Genomic DNA, 20,778 nt, shown 5'->3' on the forward strand with positions numbered 1-20,778 from the left:
AAATCAGGTGATTTGCATTCTTTAACCGTACTAGAGTATTAAGTCCGTCTATAATAGTAATACAATTAATAGTAATAATGGGACCAACTAAAGCCTCTTCAACAATGCTTTCTACATACTTGAATGTTTCTTAAGTCCTATCTCAACAGAGAATTGCTTTACAGCGAATTTGCACAGAATTTCAGAATTTAATCAGTCCTGCAATTGCCCTACTGCCAGTTGCATGAACTGCAGGACAAGATGTGTGTCTATCTGTGATTCCTGAAACATACTTATTCAGAGGCCCCATAGTTATCTAGAGCTTGCTTTACCACGAAAGCTCTATAAGTTCAGAGAGGGAGATAAAGTTCATTACTGCCTTATCATAGTATATTGGTTCAGGACCTTGCAAAATGGCCCCACGATGAGCCTGGCCTGTGGAAGGCCGGACAACTTAAGATGCTTGACATGGACTTTGATCAATGGAATTATTCCATAAATGATGTTAAAAAATAACCAGACAGACAAACCCAAATCCAGTCTCTTTCTTTGAGAAATATAAATGTGGGGCTGACGTCTGCTGTATGTAAGGAAACCAGGTGTTTTCCTTCCTTGCTCCCTGAGCACATGCTTCCCACCTCAAATTTAGGAAAACTGGGGCCCAGGGTGACTCTGGAGGTCATAAAGCTGCGTCCCATTCTACCACATGTTTCCATTAGTGTATGCTTATATCATTTCCTTTTGATTCCGAGAACATAAACATAAAACCTATCTGGATATAATGAAAATAGTTTATATTTATTGAATTAAGTTTACATTATTCTGGGCACAGGTCTCATCAGTTCTGTGTATTTAACTCAGAAAATCCTCACAGAGAAACATAGTAGGGACATGTTAAGCAAATTTCTCAAGATCACTGCACAGACTGAACATTTATTCACAAATTCAAGTGTTGAAACCTAATTCCTAATGTGATGGTATTTAGATGTAGGGTCTTAGGAGGGTGATTTGGTCATGAGGGTGGAGCCCTCATGACTGGGATTACTGTCCTTATAAAAGATACCCCAGACAGGTCCCTCTCATCATTTTACCATGTGAGGGCACACCAAGAAGATTGTCTTCTTGAACTAGGAAATGGACTCTCACTAGACAAGGAATCTGGTGGCTCATTTGTCTTGGCTTTACCAGAATCCAGAACTGTGAGAAATTAATTTCTAAGCTACCCAATTTAAGTGTTTTATGCTGGTCTCATTTTATCATTAACCAGTATTGTGGTTGGACGAGCCCTTAGGGTTCTTATATGATTGCAAGACGCCCTCACTGAATAACCATCAGGGAACTTTGAAAAAATAAATGTATTATTTACAAAACACAGAAATTACACAGCACACATAGGGCGACACGGAGGTGTCATGGGTAGAGAGAGAGCATACAGGCCTGGGGTTCTGCTTTTATTGGGGTTGTAGGTGGGGACTTAGGGTTTCTTGGGCTCTCTCTTTATTGAACTTAAAACATATGAGGAGGAATTTGAGGAGAAAAAACAAGTGACTTAAGTGGTCAGTTATCGAAATCAACCAAGATGTCTGAAAGAAAAGAACCTCAGTATGGGGAGCTAGTCTGCTCTATATTTAGTTGTATGGCCGGCAATATGTTTATTCAAGAGAGCCATCTTTTTTTTTTTTTTTAATGTTTATTTATTTTTGAGAGAGAGAGAGAGAGAGAGAGAGAGAGAGTGCGAGCCGGGGAGGGGCAGAGAGAGAGGGAGACACAGAATCCGAAGCAGGCTCCAGGCTCTGAGCTGTCGGCACAGAGCCCGACGCTGGGCTCAAATCCACAAACTGTGAGATCATGACCTGAGCCAAAGTCGGACGCTTAACCGACTGAGCCACCCAGGAGCCCCAAGAGAGCCATCTTTCAAGTATATGTCTTGTCAATCAACACCGAAGTCAGGCATTTACAATGCAAAACAAACACCAACACAAAAACCTGCTAAGGCTTCTACTATGCTTCTATATTCTGTTAAAACAGCTTGAATGGACGAAGACACTCACATATTGAATAACCAGCACATTGGAATTTGAAGGCAGGTTGCTGCATAACGTGAACTCCCAAACATCACTGTGGGCTGGTGTATGTTGTATAAATACTGCCTGCAGTACTGATATGAAACTATCCTACTGCTGGAGCCCATACCATTGGTTTAACCCTTTTCATTTTTAGAATGTTTCATGGGAATGTATTTTTGAAAGTCCCAGGAAATGTGAAGCTGTGGATGAATGGTTGAGTTTGATGGGCTTAGAAATACATTGGACCACTTGAGAAATTATGGGATTTAAAAATTTAGGCAGAGGGTATGGGAAATATAGAAAACTAAAGGAAGAAAAATAATCAGATGTTGAGTAGTTTTTGGGTTTTGTGGGGTTTTTTTGCCATAAACTTAGCCAAAAAAAAAAAAAAAAAAGGAAACAGGTCTATATTGAGAGGTATCATATCCACTAGCATTAACATCAGCTGTCATTAAAGCGTCAGTTAACTTACAAACTGTGTCAGTCTAAGTTGTTCCTGCCTCAATAGACAGCTGCCTTCTGATTCCAATATACGCCTGAGACAATAAAGATGTTGTAGTGTTATATCCACAGACTGATGCTATAATTAAGAAATGGAAAACCACACTTCATTGACTCACAGAACAGGAGATATAGGGGCTGAGCAACACCGGAGATCTATAGCATATATGGCAGAGAGAATTGGAGGGTGAAAAGCCTGTGTAACGTAACTCTTCTAGTCCTGTAGCCTCCACATTCTCCACCTTTGCTAATGCAATTTAACATCATTTAGGAAATAATTTATTGTAGTTGGTAAAATAATGAATAAGAATTGGATCACTGCCTCCACGAAGAATTCCTCTGAGTTTAGACAGGCCGTTTAACTCTTAAATGCCAAAATATATTCCTTGGTTAAGTCACCACAAAACGGCTGACTTTACACATGAGTTATTAATAATGCTTGAAAAGAACATGGAACATGTGTTTTATGCCATAATTAAAAAACCACAGTAGAGAAGGTAGATTTATCTTTATAAAAAGTTAACGTGACCTAACTAAAACACATTAACTCCCAAGCAATCATAAAACAATGTTTTGACTTTTCCCTCTTTTTAATCTATTCTTATTTGTTTCAATAAGATGATGGAGAAGCCTGAGTGGCACTTCCTTCTTTTTGGTTTCTGTAAGAAGTGTGACATTGTTGGTGAGAATGTAAACTGGTGCAGCCAGTTTACGCTGGAAAAAAGTATGGAGGTTCCTCAAAAAATTAAAAATAGACCTACCCTATGACCCAGCAGTAGCACTGCTAGGAATTTACCCAAGGGATGCAGGAGTGCTGATGCATAGGGGCACTTGTACCCCAATGTTTATAGCAGCACTTTCAACAATAGCCAACTTATGGAAAGAGCCTAAATGTCCATCAACTGATGAATGGATAAAGAAATTGTGGTTTATATACACAATGGAGTACTACATGGCAATGAGAAAGAATGAAATATGGCCCTGTGTAGCAACGTGGATGGAACTGGAGAGTGTGATGCTAAGTGAAATAAGCCATACAGAGAAAGACGGATACCATATGTTTTCACTCTTATGTGGACCCTGAGAAACTTAACAGAAACCCATGGGGGAGGGGAAGGAAAAAAAAAGAGGTTAGAGTAGAAGAGAGCCAAAGCATAAGAGACTCTTAAAAACTGAGAACAAACTGAGGGTTGATGGGGGGTGGGAGGGAGGGGAGGGTGGGTGATGGGTATTGAGGAGGACACCTTTTGGGATGAGCACTGGGTGTTGTATGGAAACCAATTTGACAATAAATTTCATATTAAAAAAAAAAGTGTGACACATCAGTACCACCATGTGTAAAGATACCCAAATTAGTGTGCAACTGTTGGCCCTATCAGCACTGAGAACTGGTTCATTAATTGCTTAGGCTTTCATGAGACTTCAGAATCACCTTCCAAACTGAATCCAAAAAAAAAAAAAAAAAAAAAAAAAAAAAAAAAAAAAAAAGAAAGAAAAGTAATCCAAGGCATGGCATAGGTTTGTTGCTTGAGGTCATAAGCAGGTCCATAAGGTGAACTGGAGAAAGCTGCTAATTCCTGAGTTATTTCAAACGTGAGTTCCTCAAATAAATTCCACGACTGAGTTTCTTTGCTTTCTCACTGAAAAGAGTGGCTGGAATCAAATGCCTCATCACTTGGCTACTGTTAGAAATAGTATTCCTGAAGACTGTTGGTTACAATGTCTCATTGTCTCCCAAATTTTTCTACAGCCTAGAGCCAAGAAAAAATATATTAGAGCCCATATACTGAAAGATGTATGGGTGGAAAATTGCACAAATAGTATAGAGTTATATTTCAAATTTTATCTGTAACTTAAAGTGGAAAATATTTTAGATCCATGTCCATATGTAAAGGCATAAAGAGAACATTGGCTGTTGTTTTTTTCTTTGATGGTGGGTTTTACTTTTTTTTCTAGACTGATTTTTGTGAAAGCTATAGTAAAAAGTTCTAATTTTTAACCTAAGGCCAGTGAAAGATTCCTAAATAATAACTGACATTTACTGATTACTTGTTCAGCACCAAGTATTTTTCTAAATATTTAAATAACTTAAGTCCATTTAATTTTCACATTAACCCTAGGGAGTATATGCTGTAATATGCCTGGTGGATGATTGTGTAAACTGAGCCAAAGAGGTTGTTTAGAAGTTAAACTGATCTAGATTCTGTAATAAATGCTGGAGGTAGGATTTGAAACCAGGGTGTTCAGCTCTTAAATCCAGCCTGTGGCCTTATTTGCACAACTTCTATGCAGAAAGGGAAAAGTTGACACTCTGAGATATTTATTCAATATGTCTTTTGTTGTGCAGTGTGCCAGATACAAGCGATGTGATAGTCCTAATTCTTCTCCAAGCACTCACTGCCTGATTGTGGTGTCCTTAACCTGTGATGTTCTCTGAAAACAGTATTTAAGATGAGATATGTAATCTGGCTAGTGCCAAGTATAGCCAGATGTTCTCCCTTAGTCTTGACACCATGCCTCTCCTAATGCAGCTTCAACTTGATTTAGATTTTTTTTCCCGACATTAGTGTCTCAGATTAAGAATGTGGTCATTTAAAACCCTGAAGTCTCCCAACTAAGAGGAAATGGAAGAGGAAGCTCACTGAGAGGGAGGGATGAAAGAAGATACAGAGAGTAGACAGTAAAAGTTTGGGGGATAGGTAGGAAATCGACACATCGAACACCATTGAAGATTGAGAGGTACAGTCTGGGTTGGAGAGAAGGATATGGTGTGATGGTGGAAAAGAGACAAAAAGTGAGCTTGCCAGGTGCATATTTTTCTAAGGTGCATTCATCTCCTAAAAGTGAGGGAGCTGAGAGCGAAAGTGATTTTGACATATGTATGATTGTTTTTAATAACGGCTATGGAGAATCTTAATGGGGAGCTAACATATTGGTCTTTATTTGTAATTTCTGTATCTTTCAGTGACATTGCCTCAGAAACCCTGTCATCTTGTACCACACCTCAAATCAGATTTGACAGTAGTAGAGGGGAGAGGGTGAAGTACGCATGTGAGGTTTAATTAATCTCATGGTTGATGAATGTAATGTGGGAATGTTCTGTGTCACCCGTGTTTCTCTGATTCTCATCACAGCTGAGTATTTCTAGAAATACCCAAGGAGTGTCCCTTGTGTGCTCCACAAGGAGACGAGTCAGAGATCATAGAACATGTTTTCCTTCACCTTTTCCAGTCTTCTTTGTGAATGGCTGTTGCTGCTTGCTTTAGTCAGTGAACCCTTCCCTTCATTGGACATTGATCTCACTTCCGGTCTACTGGACTTTATAGCCCATGTGGCTTCAGGGAACACTGCCCCCTAATGGTGTCGTTGTCATTTATGCCACCATTGTCATATAGGCTGCCTGATTCTCCCCATGCATTTTCATCACAGCCACTTCTATGAAGCTACTTGGTCCACTATGTACCACTGCTACCCATCAGTGCAGGTGAATCTTGCAGCAGCTGGAGCCCAGGAGCCCAGGTTTGTGTTGTATAGAGATACTGTATCACTAAGACACCTATGGGTTTCCTGCACTGTTTGCATTTTCCCCATTGGCTTCTGCAAAACAACTTTCTCTCAGGTTTTATTTTAACAGTCCTTTGCTCTTCAGAAAAGTAAAGCCTGAATAGAAAGGGGTCTGGGCTGGGAGAGAAACCCAAGCAACTGTCATATACTAAGAATATCTCTGCTGCTTCTATAGCTTGTAGTACCCTGTTCTGCTTCTTGTAGAGTCAGTTGGCTTTAGTTTTGTGTTTCAAGATTACTCCCCAATCTTTCATGTTAATAGACTTCCTAGGGGCACACCTTACCACTTAGACCTGTCAAAACTACCTCAGTGGACTCTGCATGAGCTCAGCCTGGAACTCCTGCTATATGCTATTACGTTTTACTGGTTTGCTCTCTGCTACTTAGAAAAAGATATGCAATAAATCAGAGATTGCTCTCTTGTTATTCTGCTAGTGCCCATATTGTTGCAAATAATCTATCCCCAGGTGTTTATAAATCCCCAAAGTATATCTGCTTTTCTCCATAGAGGAAAAAGTACTCCCCCAGGGTTTTGACCTTGAAAGTTACTCCTGTCATTTAACAGTTCCTTGAAAGAGGGGCAACACGGCCATGGACACCTGGTTTGTATCAATACTGTTTATTCAAGGTTGGTGCTGTGGGAAGTTCTTTATTGCCTATTGATCTCTTGGGAATTATAGATGAGCATTCATGTTGGTCTCTTACAGGTTGTAAGGATCACATAGTTCTTTTAGAAAGGCCTGTACATGGGCAATAGGACACAGGACTCTGTCTCTTTAGGTATGTCCATTAGCATTGGGGGCTGTCAAGTTTATGAGAAACTTCTTTGCAGTAGTCTTCCTAAAAAGAAATCTTCATACTTTCATTTAGCGTTTTCAGTTCCCATGAGAAAGGTACAGGAGCTGAACTCCCAAATTAGAATTGTGTTTTAAATAAGAAGAAGTAGAGGGAGGGGAAAAAGACATTTCCATTCTAAAGAATTTCAAGTTGTGCCTTCTATTGTTGCTGATCTTTAAGATGCACATGGGAAAAGACCGAGGGTTTATGGAAGGGTGGCTACACTCCCAGACGTGGAAGCCATTCACAAAGTCACTTGGTAATGAGATTCTCCACAGCAGCAAACTGCACTGTCCATTCATATTTCTTTTCCACCTGTCCCCACAATGGTGTCTGTTTGCTCAGCCCACATGCAACAAGGCTGTGTTTGTAAGTAAGGGCCCATTCATTGGCTCTCTATTTAGAAGTCTTGACAGAAAATCCCATGAAAAACTCCTCAATTCAAATTCCTCTTTAATGACTTGCTCCATTCACCAGAGATGGCTGGGGGAGGGTGCTTGGGGCTTGACTTCTTCCACTATGGGAGACAAGAAAGCATTTTTTATAAAGCTCCTGACGTGCTATGGGTATTAAACAATAAGTCACGATGAATGATTAAATCTAAGGGAGAAATCTCTTTTTATGATAAAAACCTTTATCTAGTTCACAAAATATGTAATCTCTAACTATCAATGGTGTTTTCAATTGAAAAAATAGCTGCTCTGTATGCTTTCCTTGTGGCTTCCTTCTCCCCCAAGCAGAAGACATTGGTTGTGTGATTGGTTCTCTCTTGGCTGTGTTTAAATATCATATTGGGAGAAGTACAGTTGTAGTTACTCTGGTTAACAAAATGAAAGGACAGTTAGAAATCATCCAGAATTTTTGGCTTAGGTTGTCACTTTGTTAGTTGAGCTATATAGAGCATGAGAAAATAAGTTCTGGGTGTTTGTTTCTCTCTTTGCATTTCTTAGTTTGTAGTGGAAACCCATTTGGTACTAGGCAATCAACTATTCAAACATTCCCTAGTAAGTGCATGATATATGAGGACATCCCAGTAGCACAAAAATGAGGGTTTCCAAGCCTGGCTCCAGTTTTTACCTTTTTCATGTAATTTTATTTTGATGTTCTCAGTCATTCATTGTTAACAGGATTTTTGCATAGACATCCTTAACGGGACCTGCTTTCTATTTCATATCACTCATTGCAGTGAGCAATAACATCTAATTCTTGAATTTTCTCCCTTTACAGTGCATCTTCAGGGACTGTATCTGACACATTTACTTCTGGATACTCTCTCCCCCAAAGGGCACATGGATGTAGTATATACCCAGTTAGTATTTCTTCAGTGAATAAAATACTAATTCACAGTCTGCTGTTCTTTGTATTTCTAAAGAGTCATTATAAGAATTTTCCTAAGTAGAGAAAAAATTGAAGTACACTCAGTGAATTCTCAATTTGCCATTAGAATGTTTTGCTTCTTATCTTTATTTTTCCACATTAAATCTGTACTAGAGAGTGCTAAGTAATGAAGGTAAAGCAAAAATATCTGTAGCTTTCTGCTCTTAATGAACTCAGATACTGGGGTGATGATAGAAAAGGTAGAACTCTTCAGTATTATAAAAGAGAGAGAAACGAAGTGCACTGGGATTTCAAACGAGAAAGTTTACTTTTAGCTATGGGAGTTAGGAAATCTTCACAAGGAAGCTTCTAGGGTGAAACAAATGCGGTTTTTGCCTCAAGTACAAAACTTAAGGGGGTTCCCAAAATCTCAGTAATCAAGATTAGTCCTATTTGAATGCAGTATTTTACAAAATCAATATTAATTCCAAATGGTTATCATGTGAACAAAATCATATAATTTCAACGTTTATTTATTTTTGGGACAGAGAGAGACAGAGCATGAATGGGGGAGGGGCAGAGAGAGAGGGAGACACAGAATCGGAAACAGGCTCCAGGCTCCGAGCCATCAGCCCAGAGCCTGACGCGGGGCTCGAACTCACTGACCGCGAGATCGTGACCTGGCTGAAGTCGGACGCTTAACCGACTGCGCCACCCAGGCGCCCCCAAAATCATATAATTTAAATAAAGTATTACTGTTTTTCCTTTTGCCTCAGGCTCCATTACAATGTGGCATGATCAATATTTTATAACAGAGGCTCAGGAGAATTGAACATCAGCATAGAAAAGAAAGAAAAGATGTTTTGGGAAGACAGGAGTGACTGATTTGACCAAACAGAGGGACATGTAGTGGATGTTAATAATATTCTAGGTCACAAGTCAAAGATTTAGGTCACAAGTGGAGGAAAAGACTAAATTATGAACAACTTAGAATCTCTGGGTCAAAAACTGCCATTATTACATAAACAGTGGGAAGCTGTTGAAGATTTTTGAGTGGATAAAGTGATATCATGTTAAAAATAACAAATACACTTTCAAAAGTTATATAGAAGTTAAATCTGATAACATATGGAGATCTCTTCTCCCATTGTTTTTGTATCTTTGTTTAACAAGCAATATGTTAGAAAATTACATCAATTTTTACTGTTTGATGAGCATCGAATTTTTTTTTTTAAGTTTATTTAGTTTGGGTGTGGGGGGGAGAGAGAGAGAGAGAACAAGTGGAGGAGGGGCAGAGAGGAGGACAGAGAATCCAAAGTGGGCTTGGTGCTGACAATAGAGAGCTCGATCTGGGGCTCAAACTCATGAACCATAAGATCATGACCTGAGCCGAAAATGGACGCTTACCCACCTGAGCCACCCAGGCGCCCAGATGTGCATTAAATTCTAAAAGAGTTTACTATTTGATCTGAATATTTACCGAGTTTATTTAATCCACCCTACCACACAATAGAAAGGAAAATGCCACCAAAACCATATCTACTAAGAGAGCATTAGCTAATTATGCCATGCTTAAATAGCAGTGCTGGAAGGTTCTGTTACTCACTTTTGCTGTTCAGTGACTGAGTAGCTTCTCCTTCTTCATTTCTGAGTGATGCACTTATTCCCAGTACATATTAATGGTTTCAGTAAGGTTCAATCACCTCTTCCTTTTTAAACATTTGTCTACTTTTGGTGACATCCTATTACTATTATCTATTATGTGTTTGTTTCAGAGTTTAACTGTGAGAAAGATGACATTTTTCCCTGGCTTCTAATTTTTAGTCACACCAATGTCAAACTCTATTTAAATAGATTTTAGTTGAATTTCACATGTTTTCCTAAATGTAGTTGCAGACTGTATACAGTACACACTAGAAAGGGTCCAGGCTAAATTTTCTGAATTTGGTAGGAGTAAAACGGTGTGATATCTGCAACTTATACTACAGTAATTTGACTAACAGAAATAGACACAAATAACAAAAAATAATACTATAGAGTAAAAGTAGTAAAAGTGAACAGTGTGGAGTGAATAATTGGGAAAGCCAAAGTGACGGATGCCAACAAATGGTGAATCTAGATGGAGGGTATAGAGGAGTATATTTCTCTTGTCTTTCAAATTTCCTATAAATAACTAAAGACCGAGAGCTAGACTATCCGAAGAGATTTATGGTAAAAATAGAAACTCATCTGATAAAATTGGGAGCAATTTTTGGTCAATTGCGTAAATAAATTGGCAGGAGGAAGGAATTATAGAAAAATTGTTTAACACTCTTCTCTAATGTATTGGTCTACGACCATGCTCTTTCTTGGAATTTCTTTACACCACTGAATTCTGAGTCATTGTGCTTATATAAACCACTCCTAGAATATAATACTTAATTCCATTTCCAGTTTTTCTAAACTAAATGTAGCATTTTTAAAAAGAAAAAATTGCCAAGCAACTGTAGTGCAAGATTGATTGATTCATTGATTCATTCATTCATGTATTTTGCATGTTTTTTTGTTTTTTTTCTCTCTCTCTACTTTATAGCATTTTCCCACCCATGTCTATTTGACAACAAGGCTTTTAGTGACTCATTGATGTCAGGTGTTAACAAAGCATTCAATTTGGTTTTCATACAAGTGGGGATTCTCTTCCAGACACATTTCATAAGTTTATGTAATATTTAAAATATTATCATTAATATTTAATTGCAGTTAAATGCCATAATTACAAGAACAAGTTCATACATTTAGGAAATAGTACAGGAGCCACATGAGCAAGCATGCATCTCAGTTCATGGGAGCAGATAAACAGGTGTGCCATGTGCTAAAGCATATTAGCAAACATACAGTGTGATGTAGGCAAGAGTGGTACATGGTAGAGAGAATTGAGAATACCACGTAATCCAGGAGTTCCATTTAGTTGAGGACATTCAAGAAGGTTTTCACTACATTCCAGTTTTGCCCAAATTATTTTAAAAATGTTAAATTAAAAAGTTTAAAGTTTAATTGTGGCTTTTCAATGATGATCTATAACATAATTCAAACACTTCTTCCTCCCATGTCACTCTTTGCCTTCTCCCCATTCCTCCAAAAATTTATAGAATGTGATTGAGAAATTGAATTTTGCTTGAGATGTACCAGTGGTATCTTTTATACGAACACTGAAAGGAGAAAAAAGTACTGAGGGAGTTGGCTTTCAAGGGAGAGAGTACCAGCAATATTCAATAATTAGGTACATGATAGCTGACCTCTGTACTAGTTGAGATTGTTGAGAAATTCTGTCCAGATTTGGGTGACTGATGATACTGAGTAGGACTGTTGTGGTTGGGGTAAGGAACAGAGGGATTCCTTGCCCCCAAGCCACTCTCCTCCTTGAAGATATGTAGACTCAGAAAAAGAAAGGCGAGAGAAATGAAAATTAAGAATTGTTCATCAAAATTGATGTGTTAATCCAACATCATTAAACAGGGGATAGCGGTACTAGATTCCAGGGACCAGTGATAAAATATATGAGTAAAGGATTGTGGGAAAAGTTTTGGTTCCTTGCTTTTGAAAGTGACTTAGGATTCGTGGGGGGGGGGGGGGTGGATTGGGGGGGGTGGGGAAAGCAATATGGGTTCTCCAAGGCTGTGAGTGAAAATGGGCTGATTCCATGGGAAGAAGTTAAGTAAGTTAATACAAGTATAAATTAAAATCAATTAACACTTTAGAGAGATCTCAACATGTTAAGATTTGGGCAAAATGAATCATTGTTTCATATTGGATGCTTCTAATGAAATTCTCAAATAAATGAATGTATCTTTATAAATTTTTATATATGATTAATACTGCAAGGTGTTAGAAAATGGTTTCTTCAATGACTCCTGAAATTCCAAATGTTGGATTCTAATTCCCTATTCTTAAAGTCTAACCCCTACTCCCACTACTGTTTCATTTATCTGTGTTACCTAGTTTTGCTCATACTTCCTATCATTTTGGTCACACATTTTTTTTTTATTCCACCTAAATATAAAAACTACTCTTGGGGCGCCTGGGTGGCGCAGTCGGTTAAGCGTCCGACTTCAGCCAGGTCACGATCTCGCGGTCCGTGAGTTCGAGCCCCGCGTCAGGCTCTGGGCTGATGGCTCGGAGCCTGGAGCCTGTTTCCGATTCTGTCTCCCTCTCTCTCTGCCCCTCCCCCGTTCATGCTCTGTCTCGCTCTGTCCCAAAAATAAATAAAAACGTTGAAAAAAAAAATTAAAAAAAAAAAAAAAAACTACTCCAATGACTGTGCACTCATTATGTCCTTCAGAAATGTATTCCATTTTTAAATAAAGTTAATCAAATACTGTTCTTACCCAAGTTAACCAGAATCTGCTTCACTATATTTATCAACCATCAGTCTTGGTTTTCTCGGTCCAGTAAAATTATTTGATGTTTGTTTTACATGTTACTCTCTCAAATACATGAAGAGTTATAAAGTTTCCATAAATACATTCTGTGATCTTTGAAAGAAATAATGAATTTATTCTTTCTGGAAAGATTCAATCCCTTAACAAATACCATTAAGTTATTTGAAAAATTCCATGTTTATTGCTTGAAATAAAGATTTTTCTTTTATCCTGGCTTTGCATATTTTTAAATGCTTTTATATTTCTAAATTTGTGACAGGTCAAGAATTGGCTTTATTTTTTAAACACTTCCTCTCCTAATCTCAGTTATTTTCTTTTTATTTATATATAATCAATGGAACTGATGACCTTTTGATGGTACGCTATAGAATAACTGGATATAGCAGCTATAAGAAAGTATCATAGATGCTGTGACATTTTGAGGCAGTTCAGGTGGGTGAGAAAACTGGAAACAGCGAGGTGGATTTCAAGTGTAATTGTTGAAAAATATGTGAAGAAAAGTGCAAGGTTTGATACAATGTAACTTTAATGGAAATAACTGTACTTGGTGATATAAGAAAGTCTTATATTCTTTCTCTTTCTCTTTATTTTATTGTCTGTTTTTATTTCACTGATTTTAAGATCTCATTCTTTTATGGGTTAGTAATGTTCCATTGTAGATATATACCACATCTTTATCCTTCTCATCTAACCATGGACCCTTGGTCGCTTCCATATCTTGGCTGTTGTGAATAATGCTGCAATAAATATAAGGGTACATGTATCTTTTGAAAATAGTGGTTTTGCTTTCTTTAGATAAATACTCAGTAGTGGAATTACTGGAGCATATGGTAGTTTTATTTTTAATTTTTCAAGGCACCTCCATACTATTTTTGATAGTGGCTAGACCAGCTTACATTTCCACCAATGGTGCATGAGAGTTCCCTTTTTTCCACATTCTCTGCAGAATTTTTGTTCCTTATATTTTTGATACCATTTTGGCTGCTATGAAGTGATATCTCATTGTGGTTTTGATTTACATTTCCCTGATGATGATTGATGTTGGACATCTTTCCATGTATCTATTGGCAATCTGGATGTCTTCTTTGGAAAAATACTTACTTAGGTCCTTTGTCCATTTATTAATTGGATTATTTGTGTGTGTGTATGTGTGTGTATGTGTTTTATTTATTTTTTTGTTTTGGGGTCTTTTTTGATGTTAAATTGTAGAAGTTCTTTCTATATTTTGGATGTTAACCCCTTATTGGGTGTGTCACTTTTGAATATTTTCTCCTATTCAGTAGGTTGCTTTTTTTGTTTTGATGATGATTTCCTTTGCTGTGTAGATGCTTTTTATTTTGTTGAAGTCCCAATAGTGTATTTTTGCTTCTGTTTCCCTTGTCTGCAGAAAAATTTCCATAAATATATTGCTAAGGTTGATGTTCAGGAAATTACTGCTTATGTTTTAAGAGTTTTATGGTCTCAGGTCTCGCATTCTGGTCTTTATTTTTTTTATTTTTTTTTTTTAATTTTTTTTTTTCAACGTTTATTTATTTTTGGGACAGAGAGAGACAGAGCATGAATGGGGGAGGGGTAGAGAGAGAGGGAGACATAGAATCGGAAACAGGCTCCAGGCTCTGAGCCATCAGCCCAGAGCCTGACGCGGGGTTCGAACTCACAGACCGCGAGATCGTGACCTGGCTGAAGCCGGACGCTTAACCGACTGCGCCACCCAGGCGCCCCTTGCATTCTGGTCTTTAATCCGTGTTGAGTTTATTTTTATGTGTAGTGAAAGAGAGTGGTACAGTTTTGTTCTTTTGCATGTAGGTGTTTAGTTTTCTCAACACCATTTGTTGAAAAGACTGTCTGTCTTTTCCCCATTATAAATTTTTGCCTCCTTTGTCATAGATTAGTTGACCATATAATCATGGGTTTATTTATGGGCTGTCTATTCTGTTCCACTGGTCTATGTGACTGTGTGCCAGTACCATACTGTTTTGATTACTGAAACATTGAAATATATTGAAATCTGGGATTGTGATACCTCCCGTTTTGTTTTATTTCTCAAGATGTTTTTGACTATTTGAGACCTTCTTGGGTTCCATAAAAATTTTAGTATTCTTTTTTCTAGTTCTGTGAAAAAAAAAATCATTATTTTGATAGGGATTGCATTGAATCTGTAGATTGCTTTGGATCTTATAGACACATTAATAATTTTAATTCTTCCAGTCCATGAACATGAAATATCTTTCCAGTTGTTTGCATCACTTTCAATTTATTTCATCAGTGTTGTATAGTTTTCAGGGTGTAAGTCTTTCACCCAGTTCGTTAAATTTTTTAGGTGTGTTTTATTTTTTTTTTGATACAATTGTAAATAGGATTGTTTCTTAACTTTGTGCTACTTTATTATTAGCATGTGAAAATATAACAGACTTTTGTATATTAATTTTGTAGCCTGCAACTGAATTCATTTATTAGTTCTAAGAGTTTTCTGGTGATGTCTTTAGAATTGTCTGCATATGATATCATATGATCTGCAAAGAGTAACCGTTTTATTTCTTCTTACCAGTTTGGATACCTTTTATTAATTTTTCTTGTCTGATTCCTACAGCTAGAACCTCCAGTACTATCTTGAGTAAAACGATAAGGGTGGGCATTCTTGTCTTGTTCCTGACCTTAGAGGAAAATCTTTTAATTCTCACTACTAAGTATGATATTACCTGTGTGTTTGTCATATCTATCTATATCTATATCTATCATCTACATCATCTATATCTATCTATTACTAATATATTTTTTTATTGTCCACTGGTAAAAGCTTACCTGTTTTCAGGTATCAAAAAGTAACTTTTTATTTCTGTATCATGACATATATAGTAAATATAAAGAAAATGTTTTCCATTTATCTTCGAATTTGGGGTATTAACATCTGGTATAAACTGGTTAATATATTTCAGCAAGGGTGAAGACATTTTATTTTCCCACAAATGTTCATTTTCACTTGGTTAAAGAAAACCTACGTTTTTATTCAATGAGCAGGCTGAATACCTCTCTTCCATACTCCTCAATAAACATATTTGTTCATTCTTGACAGACAAATCAGAAATTCTGTTAAAACATCATTGAGTGTCATATATGTTATCTAATATCTGTTATCTAATATTACTGAAATAGTAATAAGAAAAATAAAAATACCATGAGACTCACTACTCTGATGTTTTCAGTAATTCTTCTAGAGATAGGTCCAGAGTTTGAGAAGGTGGCTGTTTTTGTTTTTTTTTTGTTTTTTCTTTTTGTGAGAGTTTAAGAAATAAAGAAAAAGGAATATATCAAAGAATTAATTTTCTTTAGTCTTTGGGGACTGACGTCTCAAACTGAAAGAAGTTGTTTTGGATTTGATCCTACTTCTTGTTTGTAGGCCTCAAAAAAGAAAAAAAAAACAAAAACAAAGGCACATTATAATTTGTCACCAGGGATAACACTTGTATTAGAAACAGGAACACGGGGGCCCCTGGGTGGCTCAGTTGGTTAAGCATCTGACTTCGGTTCAGGTCATGACCTCATGGGTTGTGAGTTTGAGTCTCTCTTCCAGCTCTGTGCTGACAACTGGGTACATGGAGCATGCTTGCGATTCTGTCTCCCCCTGTCTGCCCCTTCCTCGCTCATACTCTGTCTCTCTGTCTCTCTGTCTCTCTCTCTCTCTCTGTCTCTGTCTCTCTTTCCCTCTCTCTCAAAAACCAAGAAAGTTAAAATAATCATAATAACAAAAAGAAACAGGAACACAGAACGAACAACTACTAGGGCCTTTTTTGAATGCAGGGGTCTCAGCTGAGGTACTGCAGCTTCTGCAATGCAAAATCAGCCTCTTAGAACCTGAGCCCTGCATTTCTGCCTCTCTGAAACTTTAAAAAATATTTGCCATTTAATAGAAATGTGTAGGATACAGCGATCATCCCTTAATTTTCACCTTACGTTAGCTTCCCACCCCCCGCCCCCCACCCCCCACCTGCCTATACCGGGCTTTGAAACAGAGTGATCTATAATCTTACGGGAACCGTGGGATTTTGAATTGTTGACTGATTTTTGCTTTAGGAAATCTCGAGTCAACATTAGAGTAGGTCTGGCAGGTACAGCTAGCCCTGGCTCAGGTGTTTCTTATCATATGTCACCTCTCTGGTTACCCACTTGAACAGGACTTAGAGAAAATAGTGTTCCACCTTGACCGTAGTTATCTAATTGAAATCATTCCACCCAGTCAATCACAAGCCAGAATGACTGGACCTTAATAGAAAAAATTGGTCAAACACTAGGTAAATAGATAAAATCAAAAGGCAGATTGAAGCTGGTAATAGTTGATATAATGTGATCTTTGATACTGTGTCATCTACAGAAAGTGTTGGTTTGAAAGTCACGGTTACATACTGTTTTCAGATCTTTTTTGTGTGTTTCAATACATCACTTGTTCTGAACATATAGACTTGAAAGTATCTGTGTATTTTTTCTTTGTCCAGTTTTTTATAATTACAAAAATAAAAATAGAATACTATGCAATTTCTCTAAAAGAAAAATAAACCATCTAACCCCCTACCAACTAATACAACTGTACTTCCAGTTAAGCTTCTTCCCTTCCTTATCTTTGCCCACGTGGATAGGTGTTCTACACCACTGAATGACAGCAAACATATTTCTTTATTTTTTTTAATGTTTCTTTGTTTTTGAGAGAGAGGGAGACAGAGTGCAAGAGGGTGAGGGGCAGAGAGAGGAGACACAGAATCTGAAGCAGGCTCCAGGCTCCGAGCTGTCAGCACAGAGCCCGTCACAGGGCTCAAACCCACCAACCATGAGATCGTGAGCTGAGCTGAATTCGGACGCTCACTGACTGAGCCACACAGGTGCCCCTGAATCACAACAAATATTTTGTGTCCTGTCTTGTTTCATCTCACATTGCATGACCTGTGTTAGACACCAAAATACAGGGTGGATCATACATGTTCTCCAATGTCATTAAGATTTATAACTTTATTTTGAATGGTCATAAAATGTACATAAAATATCATAGTCTCACTAAAAGTTTTAACAGTACCCCTATTTTTTGGAGATTTATCTTTGCTCCAGTTTTCTACTATTTTAGATAATGCCACAAATGCTTTCTTCCCCCCACCCCCCTTCAAATTAGTTCTTGACAAATCACGGGATGAAAGAGTGTGGTTCTTTCATGGCCTTGAATATCTATGAATCATGTCAGTTTGCAATGTTGACAGCCAAGTCCAAGTGTACTCCAAGCAGATAGATGTTATATTTTTAATGCATTTGTTATTGTAATCACTGAAACTGTAGGGCTAATTTAGTGTTGTAAGAGGGATTGTTATAGTCAGACCATAGCCTAGTTAGAATTGCTAAGAATTATATTCTTTTAGTCATTGCTACATTAATGATTAAAAACATTTTTAACTTCATAGACTATGCATTATGATTCAATTACCCTTATCCTTGTTAATTCTGTTCCTCTGCTATAATAGTTATATTGGGATATATTATGAAACTTGTAGAACCATAAATAGTCATGGATCATATTGTATTCTGAAGAGTGAGTTCTGTTAGAATATAAATCCAAACAAAAAGTGAAACAAGCACATTTTAACAATAAGGAAAGGGGACAATATTATATAATAATTTTTTTTCCTCTGAAAATCCTTCTGCTTTTAACATTCTTACAAATTAAAATATATTATGTTTTAATGATCCAATGGAAATACATCTTTAAGATAAATCATTTTGTCATTCATTTACTCCTAAACAATCATTGTTTTCCTAGAAAATACATCTAGTGTAGAGATGAATGAAATTACAGGTCAGAGTTGGCCAATCTCAAATCACAGACAGAGTGAGCCATTGAGAAACCCAAGCCTCACCTCTTTTTTTTTTTGGTGTGTGTGAAGTTGTTTTTTCTCAGGCTCTGCGACCTGGTTTCTTGAGACCAGGCCCTTTGTTTTTTTCTTCAAGTGATTTTTGTTTTTGAGGCTTAAATATTGGACCAGAGCCTGGAAAATGTGGGTGTGACCAGTACATTCTCTCTTTAGAGATAAATTAGTAGTTTACTTCAGTATAATATGAGCACTAAGAATAACTCCAAATAGAGTATTCAAGTTGGCCTGGGTTTAGTCTTTTACTCCACCTTGAAGGTTTTGAAAATTGAATATCTGTGTCCCTATTCTATTCAGTGAGGACATCTCGCTATAATAGTGAAGACACTAAGTTTAACTGGCTCTCATTTTACAAGGCCCAAAATGTGTGTGTGTGCACATGCATGTGTGTGTTCATGTGTTTGTATGTTTAATAACATTAGTGAAGTTTTCAAATTATAAATTACTATGTGCTTATTATAAAAATGTAATATTAAACTGTACAGAGAATAAAGTGGAAGTTTTCTGGTCCTTTGCTTCGCACCACAGTTAATCAACATTAATAATTCTATGTACATTGTTCTAAAGATGTACTATGTGTATACGTCAACACAACTTTGGTGTATCATACAGTCATGTGCTTTTCTTCCATTCAGTAATATTCCATAGAACATCATTATTACCTCATTATAATAATACAAAGTCGTAGCATATAATATTGAAAGCATAGGTAAGTATAAGAAAAAAAAGTACCTGTTTTTACATTACCATAATTTTATTCATTTATATAATTTTAATAACTTTGGGATCATACCATATATATTGTGTTATAATAGATTTTTTCCTCAGTGTATTTTGAACATTTATCACAGGTTTAAATGTTCCTCTATGATGTGAAATATTCTGCTTAAAGTTATACCTGAATTTATTTAGCTCATCTTCTGTTGTTGGATATTGTTTGTTTTCACTATTTTTTTAAAATAATGTAAGAAAGGCTTGCACAAAAAGCTTTATGCATTTGTTTATTGATTTCAAGGTTTCCTAAAATCGAAATTGCTAACTCAGAGCATTTGAAACCTGTTGAAATATTACTAAATGGTACAAAGGATCAGTTGAGATGGTGCGTAAACCATGGGATCAGGTGTAATGTTACTGAACCACCAACTGAAGATAAAATGGTTACAATCAACTGGCGTAACTCTGGTTAACCACTTGTCAAAATGATTGGTTAAGTTACTAATGAAATGATATTAAGTATAAAATATACTAAAATATTACATTGTTTTTTTTATTTTATTTATTTTATTTATTTTTTAATTTATTTTTATTTTTTTATTTAAATATTTTTATTTAAATATTATTTTTATTTTATTTTATTTTATTTTATTTAAATATTATTATTATTTAAATATTTTTATTTAAATATTAAATATTAAATATTTATTTATTTTATTTATTTTATAAATATTATTTATTTAAAAATATTTATGCCACCTTCTGTGTCATTCTGTGTATCCCCAGGATAGACTAGAGTATGCTATAATAACAACCTGCACATCTCAATGACTTAAAAAACAAAGTATCATTTTATTTTGTTTATGTTACCTTTTGCTTTGGTGTTTGTAGTACTCCTCTTCTTTATTTTCACTCCAGGCTATAGAAGCCGTTTTTGTTTGGCTATGACAGGTCTTGTGGCACAGGGAAAAGAGGTGGTGGAACCATACATACTCTTGAACTTGTGTTCAGAAGAGACACACACTAGTTCGTCACAACCCATCAGCCAAAGTGAATCACATTGCCATTCCTCATATCAGAGGGTGGAAAAATAAAATTATTTCACTGTGAGAGGCAATATAAGCTACATGGTGAGTGCTCGCTTCGGCAGCACATATACTAAAATTGGAACGATACAGAGAAGATTAGCATGGCCCCTGCACAAGGATGACACTCAAATTCGTGAAGCGTTCCATATTTTTGAGACTCTTAAAAACTGAGAACAAACTGAGGGTTGATGGGGGGTGGGAGGGAGGGGGGTGTGTGTGATGGGTATTGAAGAGGGCATCTTTTGGGATGAGCACTGGGTGTTGTATGGAAACCAATTTGACAATAAATTTAATATATTAAAAAAAATAAGCTACATGGTGAAACACACTATGAACATGGCAGAAATGTTCAATTTTCTCCCATGGAGTAGGAACAAATATTCTGAATCAG

At 36.6% G+C, this 20,778-nt stretch overlaps 1 protein-coding gene and 1 non-coding gene across 9 annotated transcripts in view; both read left to right on the forward strand.

Moving 5' to 3' along the window:
• LRRC4C (leucine rich repeat containing 4C) overlaps positions 1-20,778 on the forward strand; it is a 1,215,827-nt gene that overhangs the window by 146,022 nt on the left and 1,049,027 nt on the right. The gene's annotated exons all lie outside the window — the stretch shown is intronic.
• On the forward strand, positions 20,434-20,540 carry LOC112866189 (U6 spliceosomal RNA). The gene has a single exon (XR_015241488.1). It is a non-coding gene; the product is annotated as a U6 spliceosomal RNA (small nuclear RNA).

Source organism: Puma concolor, chromosome D1, assembly GCF_028749965.1.
Source record: "Puma concolor isolate L17-30 chromosome D1, mPumCon1.1.hap2, whole genome shotgun sequence".
In the NCBI taxonomy this organism is placed as follows: Eukaryota; Metazoa; Chordata; class Mammalia; order Carnivora; family Felidae; genus Puma; species Puma concolor.